The sequence below is a fragment of the Equus caballus genome, chromosome 18 (assembly GCF_041296265.1).
Source record: "Equus caballus isolate H_3958 breed thoroughbred chromosome 18, TB-T2T, whole genome shotgun sequence".
Taxonomy (NCBI): domain Eukaryota; kingdom Metazoa; phylum Chordata; class Mammalia; order Perissodactyla; family Equidae; genus Equus; species Equus caballus.
In genome coordinates this window covers 31,545,464-31,561,569 of record NC_091701.1, presented here as the reverse complement: position 1 = coordinate 31,561,569, position 16,106 = coordinate 31,545,464, and the positions used below count along the sequence as shown (strand labels likewise).

The 16,106-nt window shown below is 35.7% G+C and overlaps 1 protein-coding gene across 27 annotated transcripts in view; it reads right to left on the bottom strand.

Annotated features, from left to right (window-relative positions):
- The window catches only part of MBD5 (methyl-CpG binding domain protein 5), a 416,685-nt gene that overhangs the window by 192,073 nt on the left and 208,506 nt on the right, over positions 1-16,106 (bottom strand). For 26 of the 27 annotated variants that reach the window (XR_011428206.1, XR_011428208.1, XM_070240856.1 and 23 more), the window contains one exon: positions 10,080-10,226. The gene's annotated coding sequence lies outside the window, so the exon portion shown is untranslated. Of the gene's footprint in view, positions 1-10,079; positions 10,227-16,106 lie in introns of those variants that run through there. The other variant, XM_070240861.1, reaches the window with a different exon arrangement.

Genomic DNA, 16,106 nt, shown 5'->3' with positions numbered 1-16,106 from the left:
GAACAAAAATAAAGAAAACAACCCCATTCACAACAGCATCAAAAAGAATAAAATATTTAGGAATAAATTTAACCAAGGAGGAAAGATCTATACAATGAAAACTATAAGACATTGATGAATGAAAACGAAGAAGACACAAATAAGTGGAAAGATAATTCATGTTCATAGATTGGAAGAATTAATATTGTTAAAAAGTCCATACCACTGAAAGCCATCTATAGATTCAACATAATCTCTATCAAAATTCCAATGGAATTTTTTACAGATAGAAAAAACAAACCTAAAATTCATATGGATCCACAGAAGACACCAAACAGCTAAAGCAATCCTGAGGAAGAACAAAGATAGAGGAATCATGCTTCCTAATTTCAAAGTATACTACAAAGCTACAGTAATCAAAACAGTATGGTATTGGCATAAAAACAGACAGACAAATGAAAACATAATTGGGAGCCCAGAAATAAATCCACACATATGGTCAACAAGGGACTAAGTTGACAAGGGAGCAAGAAAATTTAGTGGAGAAAAGATAGTCTCTTCAATAAACGATGCTGGGAAAACTAGATATCCATATGCAAAAAAATGAAACTGGATCCCTATCTTACAACACTCACAAAAATTAACTTGAATTAGATTAAACACTTAAATGTAAGACTTGACACCATAAAACTCCTAGAAGAAAACAGAGGGAAAAGCTTCTTGACATTGGTCTTGGTAATGAGTTTTTTTTGGATATGACATCAAATGCAAAAGAAAGAAAAGCTAAAATAAATTGGTAGCACTACATTAAACAAGCTTCTTCTACACAGCAAAAAAATGAGCAACAAAATGAAAAGCCAATCTATGGTATGGGAGAAAATATTTGCAAATCATTTATCTGATAAGGGATGAATATCCAAAACATATAAGGAACTCATACAACTCAATAGCAAAAAAAAACCCTGATTTTAAAAATAGGCCAAGGAATTGAATAGACATTTTTCCAAAGATACACAAATGGCCAACAGGAATATGAAAAGGTGCTCAACATCACTAATCATCAGGGAAATGCAAATCAAAACCACAAGGAGATCACCCTACACCTGTTAGAATGGCTATTATCAAAATGACAAGAGATGACAAGTGCTGGTGAGGATGTGGAGAAAAGGGAACCCTCAAGCACTGTTGGTAGAAAGTAAATTGGTGTAGACACTATGGAGAACAATATGTAGGCTCTTCAAAAAATTAAAAAGAGAACCACCATGTGATCTAGCAACCCGACTTCAGGGTATACATCTGAAGAAAATGCAATCACTCTCTCAAAGAGATATCTGCATACCCACGTTCACTGCAGCATTATTTACAATTGCCAACTCATGGAAAGAACCTAAGTGTCCGTGAATGGATGAGTGGATAAAAAAAATATGATATATATATATATATTGGAATATTACTCATCCATAAAAAAGAAGGAAATCCTGGCATTTGTAACAACATGGATGAAACTTGAGGGTATTACGCTGAGTAAAGTAAATCAGACAAAGATAAATACTGTCTGATCTCACTTATATGTGGAATCTAAAAAAAAAACTGAACTCACAGAAACAGAGAGGACTGGTGGTTGTCGGGGTTGGGGGAGGCAATGGTGGGGTCAAAGGCGGTCAAAGGGTACAGACTTCCAGTTGTAAGATAAGATGAGTAAGTTCTGGGATGTAACGTACAGCATGGTGACTGTAGTTAACACTATACTGTATACTTGAAAGTTGCTGAAAGAGTAGGTCTTAAAAGCTCTCATGGCACACACACACACACACACAAAAGGTAACTATTTCAGATGATGGATGTGTTAACCTTATTGTTGTAATCATTCACAATATATACATAGATCAAATCACCACACTGTACTCCTTAAACTTACACAATGTTATATGTCAATTATATCTTAATAAACCCAGGGGAAAAGAAAAAGAGGCAATTATATCCTTATTTCCATGATGACACGCATGTATACTTGAGAAACACAAGAAAATTAATGGAAAAACTAAGAAAGAAAAAGAATTCAGAAAGATAGTTAGTTATATAATTAATTTATGGAAATCTATGATTCTCCTATATATAAGCCATGCCTGGTTAGAAAATAAAAACTAGAAACAAACCCATTTAATATGAAAAACACAACAAAAATAAATATAAACAAATCCAGATATCTGCAAGACGTAATTTGTTTTCAGAATAATCGATATTCTAAGACTGCTTATTCTGCCTAAATCAATCTATTATTTTAATAAGGAATTATCTAGGAATATTTTAAAAACAAGAGAAGTAAAGAGGGGGACCAGTCCTTTCAGATATTAAAAAGATTGGAAAGATACAGTAATGAAAGAGTCTAGTCCTAGAGAAGGAACAGACAAATGGAAAATGTATAATGAAGAATCTTCAAATATACTCCAATATACATAAGATTTTAATATATGATAAAAGTGACATTTTAAGAAAATTTTATTCAATAAAACTTCTGAGACACTCACAAAACTCCAGAGGACTTAAAGATTTAAACACAGAAAGTTTTTATAAAAAAATTTAGGGGAGGTAGGGCTGGCCCCGTGGCCGAGTGGTTAAGTTCGCGCACTCTGCAGCAGGTGGCCCAGTGTTTCGTTGGTTTGAATCCTGGGCGCGGACATGGCACTGCTCATCAGACCACGCTGAGGCAGCGTCCCACATGCCACAACTAGAAGAATCCACAACGAAGAATACACAACTATGTACCGGGGGGCTTTGGGGAGAAAAAGGAAAAAATAAAATCTTTAAAAAAAAAAAAAATCAACTGTTAAAAAAAAAAAATTTAGGGGAGGTAGATGAACAGACAGAGCACAGAGGATTTTTAAGGCAGTGAAACTGCTGTGTATCATGCTATTATGGTAAATATATACCATTACACATTTGTCCAAACCCATAAAAATGTACTACACCAACAGTGAAGCCTAATGTAAACTGTAGACTCTAGGCAATAATGATGTGTCAATGTGGGTTCATCAATTGTAACAAATGAACCACTGCAGTGAGGATACTGATAATGGGGGAGGCTATGCATGTTTAGTGGCAGGTGGTCTATGGGAAATCCATATCTTTCTCTCAATTTTGTTGTGAAGCTAAAACTGCTGTAACAAAATAAAGTCCCTTAACAAAAATTAAGCCCTAATGATGGGAAAGAAAAAATGGTACCATATATTTTATAATCTTGGAGATAAACTCCAGAAGCCATAATAGAAAAGACTGATAATTTGACTAACCCCAAATTTAAAATTTCAGTATGGAAAAATAGAAACGATCATAAATTGAGTTGAAGGGCAAATTAAACCACAAAAAATTTTAAAACACATGAAAAAGGGCATATTTTATTAATATACAAAGAGCTCTTAGAAATCAATAATAGAGAGAAATAGTGGAAAGGCCACTAGCAAAGAACAACAAATCTATTGCATTTATGTAAAAAAAAAAAATATATATATATATATAAAACTATATGCATGTGTGTGTGTATGTATATGCGTGTCACAAGTTTTTGCACACGTTTACTTGTATATGGATAGAAGATTTCTGAAATGATACATAAAAAAGGTTATAGAAGTTACTTTTGGGAAGTAGAAACAGGAGGTTTCTACTTTTACTTTTTATTCTATACTTTTCTATAATATTTGTTTATTTTAAAAACCATGAGTATGGATTGCTTTCATAATTCAAAAGCAAAACCTAAAACAAATACGTTACTTCTGATACCGACAGTAATGCACTGATTGAATCAATATATATTCATTTCTGTGGTCCTTCTCTTCACTCACTAACAGTACTACATGTTGAATATTATGGAGTTAAAACATTTCAAAACAGGGAGTGATTTACTAAAATCTTGTAAAACAAAAAGCATTAAAACTCTAGAGAAGGGAAGTTAACTAAATAAAGGTAGTTCAATTTTGTTTTTTTAGGTAGTTCAATTTTATTTCTGAACTTCTTTCCTTATCCTTAAATTGCTTTTGAAATATACAGCAGAGGAAAGGAAATAATTATTGCCGTTTTCATTTTGCTTCTTTAAAGTCAGAACTAGAGAGTTTTCCCCAGGAATTCCTTTCTCTTCACTCCTTCTGGGGCTCCGGAATTAATTGAGTTCTTCCTCCAAGGCCCACCACACTCAGACCTTTCTCTTACAGATGTTGCTTCTCTATCCTCAGCAGTTTTTCTCCGAGGAAACTAGCCTCTCTCCCCAAGAGTCTGGCTACTAACAAGCAATAGCTGGATTAAAAGCAACTTGATCAGTTGCTTGCTCGGCAAAGGAGCATGCAGGCAAGGAACAATGATAGTAATTAACGTTAGGCTCTGAGTCTTACCCTTTAGTAGAGTAATTTGAGATACAATATATTGACTACTATATAGAGTTTTCAAGAAGTTTCTCCCCAAAGATCCTGGATCAAGATGACACTTTTTCTAATAATCATATTGCAATTTCTTTCTGAACATTTAAGTACATTGGAATTCCCATTTCATACATTTCAGTTAGCTCCTAAATGATAAAAGAAATAACCAACATGTGTATAAATGAAATACAATTATGTCATTTAATTGCCTCCATGACACTATATTGTAGTGATTATCAAACCTAGTGCATTCTATTTTTCTTCATATCCATAAATTTTGTCTTCTAATATGGTGTTTGGCACAAAAAATTTTTCAAAATATATAAATGAACAAATAAATGCAAAGAAAAGACTGTCAATTATTTACAAAAATGGTCTATTAGAATAGGAAAGGGCCTTAGAGTTTTTCTAATCCGTAAGAGTTCCATAAGCCACCCCATCCTATCCCTAATCACCATTACTACCACTGTCACACTCCTAGCAAACGGTTTTTCAATCTCACTGGGAACACTCTATTGATGTTAAATCCTCTACCTAAGAAATTAGTCCATTCCAGTTTCAGACATACCCTGGGCTTTGGAACATTGACTTCTGAGGGCAAAACTACAACTCCTAATATTTTCCCCAGGTTTTATTATTTTTTTTTTTACCACTAATACAGGGTATTTACTTCATTACTTCACTGTTACTGATGCTCTTCATACTATAAAGTCCTTATCATTTTATTTGCTTATTTATGTCCTTAAATCCCTTATTTTTCAGTTCAAAGTTTTCCTAATTAGATCAGCATATCTCTAAGTAAATATTGTATTTCCAGTTTTTGTGACGCATATTCTTTTCCAAAAGTCCACTACTCCTGTATCATCTCCGCTTCTAGAGAATCTGATTCTGTGGACTAAAAAATGCTCAAAGTCACACAGCTGGTAACCAGCAGAACTGAGATTAAGCAGTAGAGATGGGGCCAAAAGATCTGTTTTTATAAAGCTCCCCAGGTTATGCTGAAACATAGCCAGGCTGGAGAACCACTAGTCTAGTAATATGATCCAGACTTTAGAAAATCAAATTCCACTCATTAAATACACAGTCAACTATTCATTTAACCATGTACTCCGCTTTTTCCCCAAAGTTTCAACCTTCATTTGGAAAATGAGATAAAATATAAACCAAACCCTTAAGTCCTTCAGTTTACTGAAAAGTTCTGGGGAATAAAGAACATATCTCTACTGCCCAGAACTGCAAACTCTCTAGTTCCTTACCTTTGCTCATCTTTTAGCTTCAGAATTGCCTCCAATAACAGTGCCTCTGGATGCTGTCTACAAGCAGAGGGGCTAATTACAATTTCCTTCATAAACATTTATTTAGGGCCTATTATATGCAAAGAATAATTTGAAGCAAGTTTTACATACCTTCCAAGTATGTTTTGGAAATTTTATGTGTTTCATGCAAGAATGGAAAAACATAAGGACCACACGATAGGGTTTTATAACCCCTCCCTTCTCTTTCAGAACGTCAAAGAGAAGAAAACACACACAAAATCCTTTTATTGAAGTGCTGAAATAAGAGTGTACACCCTGTGTAAGTTTTATTACATAAAAAGTCTGTGACAATTGTCAAAAATATATGGGAGATGACCACAAAGAAGATATGATAAAAATGTAGTGATGACCTATATACCATATACCAAGTTATATATTAAAAAGACTTCACTGGAATGAGCTTTACTAGAATAAGCAGTAAAATTAAGGTTAAAAATATATGGTGGCTGTGTTCATTTTGAAAGGTCAACAATTTTCTTAATTTTATTTTAAAGCAAATTTCTTACTCATGAAAATAAAAAGTAGTCCTGGTCTGAATCAAGCATAGCAAAGGAAAAACTGACTCAGTTCATTTACAAATTAGTATAACTATCAGAGCAATTATAAATACAATTGCTATACCATCTCTAAAGTCTTTAGGGCATCTCATTTGTTGATACATGTAATATGCATACAATCCTTTGATCATAAACCTGTAACCTTATTCTTTGAACTCTGATCTCAAGTAAACAAAGAAACAAAATGAGAGCTATCATTTTATAATTTAAAAAAGAGCTACAGGGGCTGGCCTGGTGGCATAGTAGTTAAGTTCATGTGCTCTGCTTCAGTGGCCCAGGGTTCGCAGGTTCGGATCCCAGGCACGGACCTACACACTTCTCATCAAGCCATGCTGTGGTAGCGTCCCATATACAAAGTGGAGGAAGACTGGCACAGATGTTAGCTCAGGGACCATCTTCCTCAAGCAAGAAAAAAAAAGAGGAAGATTGGCAACAGATGTTAGCTCAGGGCCAATTTTCCTAACACACACACTCACACACAAAAGAGCTATAGAGTAGATGGAAAAAAGTATTATCATGAAACTATCTATGTTCAGGAAACAGTACTGCCAAATCATTAGAAGCAAAACATGAACATCTACTCGTGGCTCATGTCTTGTCACAAGTGAAACAAGCTCTTTCCTAGGAGAAGAAAACTCTGTTTTTAAAATCAATTTTTCTTCCCTAATTTTATTTTCAGTTAAAAACAAAACAAAACAAAACATTGTTACGGGTTGAACTTTGTTCCTCTCAAAAGATATATTCAAATTCTAACCTTGGACATGGGTGAACGTGACCTTATTTGGAAATAGTGTCTTTGCAGATGTAATCAAGTTAAGATGAGGTCATGTTGAATTAGGGTAGGCCCTAATACACTATGACTGTGTCCTTATAAGAGGATTGGAGACACAAACATACAGGGAGAAAACCATGTGATGAAGGATGTAGCAATTGAAGTGATGAGTCGATAAGCCAAGGATTGCCAGAAACACCAGAAGCCAAGAGAAAGGCATAGAACAGATTCTCCCCTAGAGCCTTCAAAAGAGCATGGCCCTATGGACAACTTGATTTCAGACTCCTAGCCCAAGAACTGTGAGAGGATACATTTTTGCTAATTTAAACCACCCAGTTTGTGGTAATTTGTTACAGCAGACCTAGGAAACTAATACAGAGAACCAAATTGTCTGTTTACTTTTATTGTTCAAGTGGAAATATCAAATCAGTTTCTCAGACTAAATAAATTTTTGATCAATGCATACATAAAAGATATTTAATCTCAAGAAGAAGATTCTTCAAATCAGTTTGCTTTGCATATGAAATATTTCTCCAAATAATAGTGGTTGATATAAAGTGAAAATTTTAGAACAGGTAGTGAGTTCATGAATACCCAAGTAAAATTTCTTGCAAAACTTGGAATGTACACAGGTTTCATGTGACTAAAAGGTTAACAATCTTTTTTTTTTTTTTGAACAACTATGTTTTTTAACAGTGATTTCTGGATAAATTGCATTTTCACATGTTTAAACATAAATCTTAAATTTCTTGTTGGGAAACTTCAATGCAAACAAAATTTAGTAGCAGTACAACAGACATAATGATGTAAAAGGAATGTGGCATGAGTATATCCAACAAATTCATTATTTCTTTTGCAAGAGTTGAGCTTACTATGAGGAAACCTGTTTTTAATCATTTCACAAAAAGTAGAATAATTACATCACCTATTTATTGAATTATGTCCTAGGCAAGTGCTAGGTACCCAAGATTTTTACTTATGTTATCTATCCCATTTAATCCTTACAGTCATATTATTATTAGCATCCAAATTTTAAAGATGTACAAATTGGGGGTCAAAAAGAATCACTAATTTGCCCAAGGTCACACAGCTGGTTGGTGTGGCACAGTTGTGGTTTATCAGTCACTCTGTTCTGTGAACTTGTTTCCTTGTACAGCAAACTTCTAAGTCATGCCTGCTATGTTCTAACTGCCATTCTAACTACTGAAAGTTTTTACCACTTTAATTTGAAAATAAACCTTAAAACATAGGAAATAAATGAAACAGTCAGCACTTTATCAATTAGAATATAAATATCTGTGGCTTATTAATGACATGGTCATAAATAGAATGCCATTCAAAGAGAACAAAAGGCTTCTTAATAGAACGTAGAAGAAATATAAATTAGAGCTGACACAAGATATGTTGTTGTGGTTAAAGAATAACTTAAAATCAAAATAAGATACTATATGTGGATGAATGAAAAAAAGAAACAGAGAAATCTGATAATAGGTTGCTTATGGAGAAGGACTGTTTATGTGAACTCTCTTCAGTAATTTAGCAATAATCAATTTTAAATATTTTTTAAAATAGTTAAGTGGATTATATCAAACTAAGAAAAGATTTAAATCATGATTAAAGTATAATTCTGAGAAAAGAAGTTTTAGAAACAGTCACTTAATAAAAGTGTGCAAAGGGTTATAAGAAAGAACTTCCCACTCCGGACGCTGATAAATTAGATTAGTTTCTTGAAGGAAGCAGTGGAATCTATTTCTTTGAAGATCCTTACAAACAGAAGGCATACATTATCAGCAGTTCAGAAAGGTTTAGGTGTGTCTCTGCCAGAAGGCAGCCAGTGGATAACCACTAACATTCCACAAAGCCAGGTGACTGCATAATAATACTATTCTGATAACTGTTAGGCCAGTGCAACTCAGCTGCTTTTTCTTTTCTTTGGTGATCAGGATCTGCTGTCCAAAAAGTTGCAGAATAATTTAAACATAATTAGATGAAATTTTCCCCAACAGAAGAACAAGAATTAATTTTGACTCCAGTTACTGAAAGAAAACTCAGCTCTACACTGGGCTCTTTAAACATTTATAGGCTCCTTTACTTAGAAAGTATTCCTCTATGTACAACTTAAAAAGCAGACTCGTTTGCTGGATGACCTAAGGCCTATGAGTTACTAAGATTAAATAAAAAATTCTGAGCATATCTATAGTTTCTTTTATAAAATCCTTTGAAAAGTTCAATTTTAGTGCATTCCACTTAAATTTTTTAGGTTTACTTTTATTTCATTTTATATTCCTCTACTTAAGTCTTTTTCATGAAGACAGAGAAGGCAGATACTTTACATTTAAATTTTTTTTCTTTAAAATACAGTCAATTTCTTTCCAAGCAAACTTTCCCTTCAAAGGGTAATGTAATTAATTTCGGTTTTGAAAATAGAACTGTGCTCCACAATTCTTGGCCAACTGTTCTTCCAAGAGGACTAAGAGCTGCTAAGAAAGTAACTAAAAGTTCAATGAGATCGTTTGATGCGGGATTCTCACAAAAAGAAAGCTGTGAGGAATATAAAGGGATGACTTCCCAAGATTTTGGAGCACTTTAGAATAGTTGTCAAAAATAAGTGAAAAAAAATGCTGGAGTTAAATAAAAAAATTCATACATGGTATGGAAAACTGTAAAATAAATAGAAAATAACTCTAACTTCCCAAACTGTTTAGTATTTGTAGTTGTATGATATGTGTGCCCATGATAGAAAAGAGCCGTGTTTTCAAATATGGGTACTTAATTTCTGTTATTTAAATTTTTATTGTGTATTTAGGGATTTAATGTAGCTCTGTACTACGTAACAATACGCAAAAGCAGCTTAATGCATTTTCCGACTTGCCACAGTGCCCAAAAAAGAAAAAAAAAATGGAAGAGAGAAATAGCTTAGCTATCCTTACATAAATTGCTATATTAAAGAACACTTTTTATTTTTTCATTAAAATGCAAAACAATTTTACTTGTTTCTACATACTTAATAACAGAAAACTCATAGCACAAATATTTCATTGCTTGCCTCCAAAAAATTGCTGACATCCTCTGTGGCCATCTGCAAAGGTGATCATTCCTTTGTGTTTGATGGAATTAGAGAAGTATCAGGGTTTGTGGATTGATGAAGGAAAATATTCTGTGCTCTTGGCTTCCGGTATTTATTTCCTTGGTCCTGTTAAAAAGGAAACAAGGGTGAATTTACCAATTTTGAACAGGTAGCCAGTTATTCTATATTCCTTTAGATTCATATTTAAGGACATTTTGAGATGTTTACAAGGTCTCATTAAGAATTACATAATTTTAGTCTTACACACAGGCCTTATTAAATATATAACTGCAGGTAAGAAAGAGCTCTATCAACCGGATGATTCAATTCCCATATTTTACAGTACGGGAAACTGAAATCCAGAGAGGTTAAACAACTCAACCAATGTTACAGCCAATTAGTGGCAGAGCCAGCATGAGAAAACAGTTTTTATTACTCCAAGTTCAGGGCTCTTTCCTCCAGCTGTCTCTCAGCAGGTAGAAGAGAAGAATCTTTGGAAGAGGGAGGGAGACTGGGAAGAACATTATCATGACCAACCTAATTTCTTAGCCCTAATGCTTAAAGAAAATTCTAGAACAAGAAACAAAAAACATGACAGTTTAATAATATTTAGGGTTTTAATTCATAGCACTGGACTTGCTCAAAGAGATATTTTATTAAAGTATGATTAAGATATTATTTTATTAAAATAACAAGTCACCGTCAAATTCCTGAATTTCATTCGGAACCATGATCATTTTTTTCCCAGTCCTTACTACCGCAACAATCTACTAACCACATAGCAAAAGAGTGATATTTTTATTATCCACAGAGCAACAGAGTGATATTTTTAAAAAGGAAACTGGATTTTAGATATTCTCTTGCTCAAACCCTCCAAAGATTTCCCATAACATTTATGATAAAGTCCAAAAGCCTGATCTTGTCTGAGATGACTGGTTACCTCTCTGTCAGCCTATCCCATCACTCTTCCCCCTGCTTGGTATTCAAGAGCCTTAGTGGCCTTCTTGTTCTTCTTCAAATATGCTAAGTACACTTGGTCTTCCTTCAGACTGGAACACTTTTCTTCAGATAGCCACATGTCTGTTCCCAATGACTGAAACACTCTTTTCTTTTCCCTTAAGAGTTCCATTGCATGTTTCAAGAATCTGCTCAAAAGTCACCTCCCAGAGAGGCCTTCTCTCACGACTCCAGCTAAACAACCTTCTCACCCTCCAACCCTCAGCACCCTCCCCACTGGCCTTCATTCTCTATATCCATATCTGGTTCATTTCCATTCATGCTATTTATAATTTATAGATATTATACAGCCTAACACAATCCCTATGGGGGCCAGATGTGTTTTGGAATTAAGTATGATTTGAGCTTTTGAAGGTAATACAGTACATGTACTGCAATTATGTAACACATTCCCCCTCCCCGCCCCCATCTGCGAGCTCTGGGGCAGCACTCTGAAATCAAGTATGTTAATATTTTACAGCAAAACATATATTCATTCTAAGTGGGATTTTTAAAAAGACAATATATAGCCTCATATCGGTTTTACTACCACATAACTTAAGATTAGGTCAGGTTTTACCATTATATGAGTTGCAAAAACTTTCAGTTTCAGAGCTTTTTGGTCTTGGAATGAATTGTGAAATATACTACATATTAATTTTTTTATTGCTTGTCTCCCCTATATGTTTGTGTTCCATCAAACACAAAGCAATGATCACTTGGCATGCTCACCAGACCAGAGATCTTTTTTTTTGTTGCTGTATGTCCAGTGCCTAACAGATAATAAACACTCAGTAAATATTAGTTAAGTGGATAAATGAAGGCTTCTGTAAGGATTAGTTGTTTTTGTTGTTTACATTATAAGTAAATCCTATCCTATAGTAATATAATTTCTGTTAATTGAAAGGATACTTGAAAAAATTATTTAAAAAGCTTCTTAAAATTTTTTCTTCTTTTAAGGTTCACTAAAAGAAAAAAAAATGATAAATGACACTTAGATAAAACTACAGAAAACAACACCTGGGCTGTGTAATACAGTGGGAAGAGCTGTTAAGTAGAATTCTAGTGATCTTGGTTTGCTTCCTGAATTCCCATTCTCTAGTTAATTATCTATTTATCATTCATCCATCCATCCTCCATCCATCTAGCTCTTTCTCTTTGATTCACACATCTTATCATTCTTGCCCAATTCATTATTTGTAAAACGAGAAGGTAAAACTCAATGATCTTTAGCAGTTCTATGATTCTACTAACAGTTAAATAATTGAGGTAGCAATCACTATCCCATAAGCTGGCTGACCAGTCTGAAAGATATATAATCCTGCTCATCTACTCTACAATTAAAAAAATAGACACTAGTTTTTAATTAAATTTAAACATATCTAACCCCAATGAAATGAAACATGTGCCAAATCTGTATTTTATATCACAGATACACAATCCTGAATTTTTGTATGAGTCTCTGCATAAGAGTATCCCTAACAATAACAAATATTTATTGAGCATTTACTATGTGCCAGGCACTATTCTAAGATCTTTACATATTTAAATACACAACAACTCCATTAGATAGGTACTAATACCACCCTATGCTGGATTGGATCACTCCTCCATTGTCCCACCACACCACCACGGAAGGTGTATGTGTATCTCTCTCTTTGACTTTGGGCGTGGCCATGTGGCTTGCTTTCACCAATGGAGTAACAGCAGGCATCATACAAGGAGAGCCTTGAAATATGCTTGTGCAGTTGGGCTTCTTCCCTTGTTATCCTATCTTTCACTCTGAGAAAAAAATGCTTCAGATAGTTGTCGATCCAAGCAAGATGAGAAACATGTGGCACAGACCTAGACTCATCCTCTACTTGGAACCATGTCCAGCTGAGCTAACCCTGGATCAGACCCACTCCTCCATACTTGCGGACTTCTGAGTAAGAACTAAATGCTTACTGTGGTATACCAGTGAGATTTCGTGGTGGTTTGTACTACAGCAAAAGCCCACTGATAAACTTCCTTTTATAGCCATGAAAATGAAGGTGAGAGATTGAGTAACTTGTCCAAACTTTGACAGCTAGTTAAATGATAGAGCTAGCACATGAAGCCATACAAGTCTGTCTCAAGGGCTTACACACTTAACCCTTATGCTATATTGCCAATTCATTATACTGGCTGTATTATATGATAAGCCATTTACCAATATGGCAGTGGGTGATCTGGCAGACATTAGAATTCATAACTGTAAATGTAGTCTATCTAATTCTCAATAGACAAAGTTGTTGTGCAGCTTCAAGTGAAATGTTTTATCTTGAGAAATTAATAAGTATAAAATAAATGTACTGTTTTCTAGAATCAGATGAATAAGACTATATATCTCTTGAGGTAGCTTCTCAGCTTATCCTGCTATCAAATAGTGGTCCTCAGTGCTGACAGCTCTACATGATTCGACCATCTGACTTTGGCTGACCAATGCAGGCATGCATCTCTGATGTAAGCTGGACCAGTTAGGTTTCTCTTCCAGTATTTTGAAATCTAGACACACGACTGGGAGCCACCACCAATGGCTCTACTCTGGAGAAAGCTGAAATTCCCAGAGATATTCTTGTTTTTTCCTTCCCATCTGCCAATTCTCTGAGATACTCTAGCATTTTCCCAGACAAATGCCCTTTCTGAATAAGTTTACCAAAATCTGCTTTTCTTGTTGCAACCAAAAGAAATTTAACCAAAATAGGCTTTAAAGAAATCCATTGTTCTTCATGTTATAACTTAAAAGTGCAGAGTAAGGATTTCTTAGACCAAATAAAGCTTGTATTTGTTTTATATTCTATCAAGTAATTTTGTAATTTATAGTTATGGATTGTGTGTTCCCTGATACCTGTTAAAAGAATTCTTTCATATTTCAAAATGCAATGTCCATGAACCCTCAAAGGGTGTGTGGATAGAACTATACTTCAGTAAAGTTAAATAAATTAGATTTCCTTTGTAATCCTACGTATTTTATTTTATGCATTTAAAAACACTTTGTTTATAACGAGCTTTTTGTATTCCTTTTGATAATGAAAGGCAAGTGACATATGAAATTATTTGTGTCACTGATTCACTCAGATAATATTTATGAGACTGAAATATATTCCAGACATTGTTTTGGGTACTGAGGATACAGCAGGGACAGAATAGACAAAATCTCTGCCTTCACAGAGTAGCGATAAGAAAGAATATGTGGAATAAAATGTGAAATTTCATAGTACTATTAGTAGTGAACCTGGTAGAGCTATACAGTAAAAAATGAGAGTAGCTTATAAGCATGAGAGTATGGAGGCAAAACGCCTGGAGAAAATTTATGTGCAATCCTTAATCTATACCTAATCTTCAAGAGGGCTATTATCAGCATGTATAGAGAGCCCTGCCAGAAATCATACCTAAGGGTAAATAATAAAGGGCAACCACTGCCACAATGGCAATATTTACGTTACATTTTTACTTTATCAGTGATTTCATATCTACTATTATATTATAATCACTTAATACTTCTTCCGGATGAGCAGGTAGAAAATGGAACCTCAGAGGTTTGAGAAACTTGACCATTTTGAGCTGTGATAGAACCAGGGTACAGCTTGATTTCCAAGTCTCCCCATTTTATTTTCATTATATCACACTACATCATCCTTACAAAAGACAATTAGTTTCACAGCAGGCAGTGCTGAAATTCCTTTTTACCTACTTCTGTGAGCTACTTGTGAAGTGGGATAGAGAAGCAACATTATTAGAGTTACACAGAAGCTACTGGTTAGAAATTGAACATCTTTCGTTTTCAGGCATATGCTCAAAACAGTAAGAACTTTGGGATGGTGTGATAGATTTGGTAGTTGAGGAGTTTAGGAATGTACCACTAGAGCAAATTTTCCCAACCAGTGGATTTAACCACCTAGAGCAGGGGTTAGCAAACTTCAGCCTGCAGAGAAAATCTGGTCTGCCACCTGTTTTTATATGGCTTGAAAGCCAAGAATAATATTTATATTTTTAAATGGTTCAAAAAGCATCAAAAGAAAAAAATTTCAAGATATCTGAAAATTATCTGAAATTGAAATTTCAGATGACGTAACCAAGATGGCGGAGTGAGTAGTCTTCTTTGTCTCTCCCTCTTTGAATCTACAACTAATTGGACATTCATTGGTTAACAAAGGATATCCATATAGCATCTCAGGATGCCTGAGAGACCTGTGCTGCTATACATGAGAAGGCAGATGGACTTCCCTCCGGGAGGACATGGAGATAGGTGAAAACTCTCTGACCCCTGACCCCCAAAGAGCCTAGTACCTGAAAGTGGCTTTCTTCCAGCAGACTCCCCCATAGCATCTCCATGCACCAAGGGCAGGAGTGTACGCACTCCTGGAGGAGCGACGGTGGAAACAGGTGACTACAGCCCTACCTAAAACCCCCGCGATTACACCTAAGCCCAGGGGGAAACTCCAGGGTCCCACACCGGTGGGAGGGAAAGCCTCTGCTCGCCATTAGTGGAGAGGCCCTTCCCAGCATTCAGAACACTGGGAGGCTCCCAAAGAGGAGAATCCCAGAGGGGGCAGCAGCTAGCCAGCCGCCACCGGACTCACAGACTCTGGCTGTCCCCCAGACAGGGCAAGGGCTCCCGGAGATCCCATGGGAGAGGACTGGGGCTGGGTGGAGTTCCAGCGACCTGGCTTCGCAGCACAGGGGGAAACTCCAGGGTCCTGTACCGGCAGCAGGGAAAGCCTCTACTCGCCATTAGCAGAGAGGTCCCGCCCAGCACTCAGAACGCTGGGAGGGTCCCGAAGAGGAGAATCCGGGCAGGGCAGCAGCCAGCCAGCTGCCACTGGATGCCCGGACCCTGGCTGTCCCCCAGACAGGGCAAGGGGCTCCTGGAAATCCCGTGGGAGAGGACTGGGGCTGGTTGGAGATCCAGTGGCCCGGTTCCGTGGCCCAGGGGGAAACTCCAGGGTCCCACACCGGTGGGAGGGAAAGCCTCTACTCGCCATTAGC